Source organism: Myotis lucifugus, unplaced genomic scaffold (assembly GCF_000147115.1).
Source record: "Myotis lucifugus unplaced genomic scaffold, Myoluc2.0 scaffold_2955, whole genome shotgun sequence".
NCBI classification, from domain to species: Eukaryota; Metazoa; Chordata; class Mammalia; order Chiroptera; family Vespertilionidae; genus Myotis; species Myotis lucifugus.
The window spans coordinates 1-6536 of NW_005874003.1; the positions used below are offsets into that span (position 1 = coordinate 1).

General features: G+C 36.5%; 1 pseudogene; it reads right to left on the minus strand.

The window, feature by feature from the left end:
• Positions 1–373: 373 nt before the first annotated feature.
• LOC102417818 lies at positions 374–1381 on the minus strand (annotated as a pseudogene).
• Between the last annotated feature and the right edge of the window lie 5155 nt (positions 1382–6536).

Genomic DNA, 6536 nt, shown 5'->3' on the forward strand with positions numbered 1-6536 from the left:
GACGAAAGCCTTGTCTGTGGGGAATTTTGGAGGATACCTGGAGAAATATTACAGTGTGCATAAACCAAATTGAATTGTTGTCATAAGTGTTGTAAAGTTTCATACAGTAAAAGTTTTTTTCTACATGCACTTCAATTTCACAGCAAGAGTGGCATAGGATGCCTAAACACAGAAGAGAACATTCATGCAAGATATCTAACTCCTTGATATAATAATGCATACAATTCAAAATGATTACACTATCATTACATCTAGGGCTTTCTGCAACTACAAGGTGGTGGTTATGGAAAGCATGGTCCCGGTATCAATATCTAAAAAGCAGCCACCACCTTCTTTTATGTGTGTTTCCTTTTTGCGTTTTTCTTCATTTTTCTTAATCAACTCTGCTGCTGTTGCTGCTTCTTAGCAAAACTGGTAAAAACAAAGTTGTAATCATTGAACATAGCACTCTGGCAATCAAGACGTTTAAAACCTTCAATCTTCTGGGGCGAAGAAAGCACTGTGCGACATTTAGCACTCTGGTTTACAAACAAGGTGGTCACAAATTTTCCTGGCTTGAAGACTTCCACAACTTTTCTGATTAGGCCCTCATAGGAGGTCTGACTTAAGTTTGTTTCAAAGCTAACATAAGAAATTCTGGTTCTGGAGTGATGTGAATAGTCCAATAAGTTCCATCCGATTTCATGCCATTCATCGAATACCCACAAGGATTGAACATTGTGGCTTCAATGACAGAACCTGGTATCAGGTCACGAATTCCACTCTCACGAGTGACATCCTTTGCAGTAACACCATCTTTCATGTAGAACTGGTCCATAACTACTGGGTCAAGCTCACTCATCAGAATTTCCAGGGTTTGATCTGGCTGACTGATTACCCTACTCTCTAGGAAATCCAAAGTAGGTAAGTAACAACAGTCAGAATTCATACATCCCATCCAATATGCTGCTCCATTTGGGAAAATTGCATTAAGAAACTCTATTTCTTCCTGGAAACTCCGGTGTGGGTACCCTTGGTGAGAAGGCTTCATGAGATTCTTATGAGAATAAAAGAAGCTTTGAATTGAGTCAAACCCACTGTAATCCCTAGCAAGTTTCAACAGGGGAACCAGTGCTTTCAGCAAGAGGGTGGTACCACATGTCTTCAAAATGAAACGTCTCTTGGAGACAAACATGCTACTCTCACTGAGTATATAAGCTTCCTGCTTGTCAGTTTTGTCACCCTTATGATTGAACATTGCACATCCTTCAAAAGTATGTCCCACTCGGCTTTTGGGACGGTGCGAAGATCCCCAGATTCTTGACTTGCGTCAGCTTGCTGCTTGGACAACCAAACCTCCAGTAGCTTCTCGGACCATTCGAAAAAAATGTGCAGCTTCCATCACCATGAGACTAGCGAACAACCAACAACCACAGAAAATCAACTAAATTAAATCTCTTCTCCTGCCGCAGCTGCAGATTGTTCCAGCTGTTTCAGGTTCCTTTTTTTGATTTTTTTTTGCTACAATTTTATATTAACTTTTAAAAAAAAAAAGAATAAAATTTTCCTAGCTTTTTTTTTTTTTGGTGTGTGTGAGCGAAAAGTTGAACGTGAGTCTATTGGAAATAGAGGCAGCTACAGTTCAGTCTCCTGTAGTCCGCTCTTTCCCGGTTAGAGAGCGAGCTGAGCGAGCGCTAGCTAATGTCCCCGGCCATACTGTGGAAGCTTCTGGTTCTATTTTTGATCCTGTTTATGTTTTTCATTATATTCCACAAATGAGTGAGATCATGTGATATTTATCTTTCTCTGACTGGCTTATTTCGCTTAGCATAACACTCTCCAGTTCCATCCATGCTGTTGCAAATGGTAAGAATTCCTTCTTTTTTACAGCAGTGTAGTATTCCATTGTGTAGATGTATCACAGTTTTCTAATCCATTCATCTGCTGATGGGCACTTAGGCTGTTTCCAAATCTTAGCTATGGTAAATTGTGCTTCTATGAACATAGGGGTGCATATATCCTTTCTGATTGGTGTTTCTGTTTTCTTGGGATATATATTCCTAGAAGTAGGATTACTGGGTCAAAGGGAAGTTCCATTTTTAATTTTTTGAGGAAATGCCATACTGTTTTCCACAGTGGCTGCACCAGTCTGCATTCCCACCAGCAGTGCAAGAGGGTTCCTTTTTCTCTGCATCCTCTCTAGCACTTGTCGTTTGTTGATTTCTTGATGATAGCCATTCTGACAGGTGTGAGATGGCACCTCATTGTTGTTTAAATTTAGTGACTTTGAGCATGTTTTCATATGTCTCTAGGCCTTCTGTATGTCTTCTTTCGAAAAGTGTCTATTTAGGTCCTTTGCCCATTTTTTGATTGGATTATCTTCCTTTTGTTAAGTTGTATGAGTTCCCTATAAATGTTGGAGATTAAACCTCTATCAGAGATAACATTGGCAAATATGTTCTTCCATGCAGTGGGCTTTTTTGTTGTTTTGTTGATGGTTTCTTTTGCTGTGGAGGGAAGCTTTTATTTTGATGTAGTCCCATTTGTTTACTTTGTCTTTAGTTTCCATTGCCCTAGGAGCTATATCATTAAATATATTGCTACAACAAATGTCTGCTATTATGCTGCCTATGGCTTCTTCTAGGATTTTTATGGTTTCCCATCTTATGTTTAAGTCCTTTATCCATTTTGAGTTTATTTTTGTGTATGGTGTGAGTTGGTGGTCTAGTTTCATTTTTTTAATGTATCTGTCCAATTTTCCCAACACCATTTATTGAAGAGACTGTCTTGACTCTATTGTATGCTCTTGCCTCCTTTGTCAAATATTAATTGATCATAATAGCTTGGGTCGATTTCTGGGTTTTCTGTTCTGTTCCGTTAGTCTATATGTCTGTTCTTGTGTCAGTATCAGGCAGTTTTGAGAACAGTGGCTTTGTAGTATAGCTTGATATCTGGTATTGTGATCCCTCCAACTCTGTTCTTCTTTCTCAAGACTGCTGCAACTATTCGGGGTCTTTTTTTATTCCAGATGAATTTTTTGAGAGTTTGTTCTAGGTCTTTGAAATATGCTGTTGATATTTTAATGGGGATTGAATTGAATCTATAGATTGCTTTGGGTAGTATGGGCATTTTAATGATGTTGATTCTACCAATCCATGAACACAGTATATTCTTCCATTTGTTTATGTCTTCCTCTATCTCTTTTTTTCAGCGTCCTGTAATTTTCTGAGTAAAGATCCTTTACCTCCTTTGTTAAATTTATGCCTAGGTATCTTAATGTGCAATGGTAAATGGGATTTTTTTTTTAGTTTCTCTTTTTGTGAGTTCATTATTGATGTGTAAATAAGCCATAGATTTCTGGGTGTTAATTTTGTACCCTGCAACATTGCCGAATTCATTTATTAGTTCTAGTAGTTTTTTGATGGAGTCTTTAGGGTTATCTATGAACAATATCATATCATCTGCGAATAATGACAATTTTACTTCTTCTTTTGTTATTTGGATGCCTTTTATTTCTTCTTGTCTGATCACTATGGCTAACACTTCCAGTACTATGTCGAACAGGTGTGGTGAAAGTGGGCATCCCTGTCTTGTTCCTGTTCTTACGGGAAATGGTTTTAGTTTTTGCCCATTAAGTATGATGTTGGCTGTAAGTTTGTCATACAGGCCAATATCCCTGATGAACATAGATGCTAAAATCCTCAACAAAATTCTAGCAAATCAGATCCAGCATTACATTAGAAAGATCATACACCATGACCAAGTGAGATTTATTCCAAGGATGCAAGGCTGGTATGATATCCACAAATCAATAAACATGATATATCACATAAACAAATTTAGAGACAAAAATCACATAATCATTGCCCTAGGAGCTATATTGTTAAATATATTACATTGATGCAGAAAAAGCAATTGATAAAATCCAAAACCTTTTCCTGATAAAAACTCTCAGCAAAGTGGGAATAAAGGATCATACCTCAACATAATTTAATCTAGAATTTTTGTCTAGATTAAAACCATTGAAGTGATCTGAAAACATTGTGAAGAATATGTGGGCCATCATAAAAACTAGGGTGAGTCCTTGTCCAATGAGACCTTATTTTTAATAGTGTAACATTCTCCATAGAGACTTGAATGGTAAAAACCATTTTCTTCATTCACCCTATCCAATCAGTAGTGCCCGAAAGATTCACTATAATCCATCATAAACCTAAAAACACGTAAAGCGTCTTTGTTATTGCCACCCAAAACTGAGCCCAGATTAGATATTGTATTTTTTAAAATAATACTAATTATATAGTTATATAATTATTATTAATGACATTGATCAACGATGTACTTCAATCCATACCATGCATCAAACTATATTAAGTACTTTACAAACATGATTTCAATGTCATTAACTCTGTGAGGTAGCCGTTTTTGTTTTCCACCATTAGAAATCAAGTCTTAGTCTAAGATATCTAACCTAATGGTTGGCAAAGCCTAGTTATGGAAGGTGTTCGTTGACACCGAGAACTCAGAACTCTTCACCAGCTGTATAAACTATTTACAAACATAGTCAGTTGAGAATGTAAGTAGAAATATTAAATCAAAGAAGATGTTAAAGAAGAAAAATACCTTTTCAAAACGTAGCCCCAGCTAAAGTCTTAGTTCTTACTTATGTTACTTTTCTAAGTTATTGAACTGAAGTAACCCAGATAAGCCCTGCTGCTTTCAAACATCCTTTCTCGAAGCACCGACGTAGCAGTGAGTCTGCTGGAGAGCTTTCTCCCAGCTGCCTGATCTTTCGGAATTCTGAACCTCTGGTGAAGAGGCAGCTGCATTTTTATTAGAAATATGGGAAATTGAAGATTGAGTTTTTTATCAAATGGGATCAAAGGTATTGAGAAGCATGTTATGTTATTATGTCTGCCTTATGAGATTTGAGTCATAGTACTCAGCAGGAAAAAAAATATTCATTCTATAACAAGATATGTTGGGCTATATACCACACAAATCCAAAACAAACTAAGAAAATAAAGTTTTGATATTTTTCTCTATCCACCATTATCAGACTGATACCTTTGTCTTCGGGAAAGGCACCAATCCATATTTTTTACTCCCGCTACTTTCTCAGGATATAGATATGCGTCCAGGTTTTCCTCACAGCTAATTCCTGGCTCGAAATGGCTCTAAAGCAAAACTAGTTACTCGGCCCACTTCAAAAGCATGAGAGTAATGCTATTGGAAGTTTAAAGTAGGCAAGTTTATCACTATCTAATGTTTGTATAAATACGAATATTTAATTTTTCTAAACCACCTAGTCTGAAAGAAATGGGCTTTTATCAAGACCTATCCCCAACAAAAATACTAAATAAGAGAACATACTATCCCCAATGTTCTTATCTTACTGAAAACTTAAAAAGCACCCTACTTAAATGAAATGTGATTCTGGAAAGCTCAGTTTCCTGAATGAATATATTACATATGTTTTCATGGTCTTCTGTTCATAAATTGCATTCATAGCCTCTGTTTTATTTACTTTTCAGAACAGTTTGCAAGTCAGACAAGGCACAAATCAGAAGCATTTTATAGTTATTCCTTATACTCAAAGAAGCTAAGGGACCTCCCTAGCACACATATGTTATAAAACGAACACTAGCATCCAGACGCCTGTGTTTCCCACCTCTTTGTGACTAGTCGCATTTGCTCATCTACTATCTGATGTTACCCTTCTAAAGATCAAGCACTTTGTGCAGTGAACCTTCAATCCTCACCTAATTTGGGGTATCAAAATGCATATTTAAGCCTAAACCATCTCATATAATTTTTCATACAGTCTATACAGTTCAAAGTCAGAAGAATAATTGTTTCAGCTCCTTTTAAATTTGAAAAAAATCCATTTAACATCAAAACAAGAGATACTACTGGATAATTTATTCTATAATATGGCTACAAATCATGCTTTTATTTATAAAAATTCTGCTGTCTTATCCTTCACAGAATAAGAACAATAAATGACTATGTTGAAGACTCAGGTATATAATACATATTTACATTATTTGTCTAGCTTCTAAAAGTTGATAGTTGCTCAATAAATACTCGTCTTAATTTTCAATAGACTAAAATACTTTTTAAAAAATGTTATAAGTTGAATAAACCTAAGGTCTCAAAGTTTAAAAATTCCAATATGGCCTTGGCTAGTGTTGCTAAGCGGTTAGAGCACCGCCCCATGCATCTAAGGGTCATGAGTTTGATTTCTGGACAAGGGATTGTGCCTTGGTTGCAGGCTCCCTCCCTGGCCCCAGTTGGGGCACATGCAAGAGGCAACAAATCTATGTGCCTCTCTCTCTCTCCTCTGTCTTTCTCCCCTCTCCCTCCCTCCTTTCCACTCTCTCTGAAAAGCAATGGAAAAAATATCCTCAGGTGAGGATTAACAACAACAACAACAAAAATTTCTATATGAAGGTATCACAAGATATGCATATATGACCCAGTAGCAGCAAATTGTTAAGATAGTTAAATAACTATAACTATAGCTAGCTATAACCATAAAATATACATATAATCAA